Below are 706 nucleotides of genomic sequence, written 5' to 3' on the forward strand. Positions count from 1 at the left end.
ATGTTTCTAGCCAACACTCATCAACTTGATTTTGAAGCAGGGATGATACATCTACTTTCCACCTTTCATGGTTTAGAGAATGAAAATTCTTATTTGCACATTCGGGAGTTTAAGGAAGTAGTTGCGACTTTCCATAGTCATATTGCTACAGATGATGTTGTGAACTTAAGTTCTTTTCCTTTCTCTTAGTGGTTGTACTCACTAAGAGCAAGATCAATAGGATCATGGAATGAGATGACACAGGTCTTTTTTAATAAATATTTTCCCCAACATAAGACCAATGCTTTGAAGAGGTAGATCTCCACCTTTGCACAAAAGAATAGTGGGACTTTGTATCAGGCTTGGGAGAGGTTTAAGGAGTTGTTGAGTATGTACCTTCACCATGGGAATGAGACCTGGTGCTTAGTTAGTTATTTATACGAGGGACTTACACCTAGAGAGTGTCAATTCACAGAGATGATGTAATGATGAGTTTTTGCAGAAAAATCCAGATGAGGCCATAGACTATCTCAATGAATTTTCTAAAAAAGCTCCACATTTAGACCGGGACCTTGTACTACTGAGAGTACAAATAGCTCACGGCTTGCTGGAAATCCAAATAGTGGTAGAATTTACCATCTTAGGGAAGATGATAACCTAAAAGCTAAGGTGGAGATGCTTACTAGAGAGTTAGAGATGTTAAAAACTAAGGATTTAAAGGCAACAC

At 38.0% G+C, this 706-nt stretch overlaps 1 non-coding gene across 1 annotated transcript; it reads right to left on the bottom strand.

Moving 5' to 3' along the window:
* Positions 1 to 281: 281 nt before the first annotated feature.
* On the bottom strand, positions 282 to 389 carry LOC118344396. The gene has a single exon (XR_004798169.1). It is a non-coding gene; the product is annotated as a small nucleolar RNA R71 (small nucleolar RNA).
* Between the last annotated feature and the right edge of the window lie 317 nt (positions 390 to 706).

This window comes from Juglans regia, chromosome 13, assembly GCF_001411555.2.
Source record: "Juglans regia cultivar Chandler chromosome 13, Walnut 2.0, whole genome shotgun sequence".
Classification (NCBI taxonomy): domain Eukaryota; kingdom Viridiplantae; phylum Streptophyta; class Magnoliopsida; order Fagales; family Juglandaceae; genus Juglans; species Juglans regia.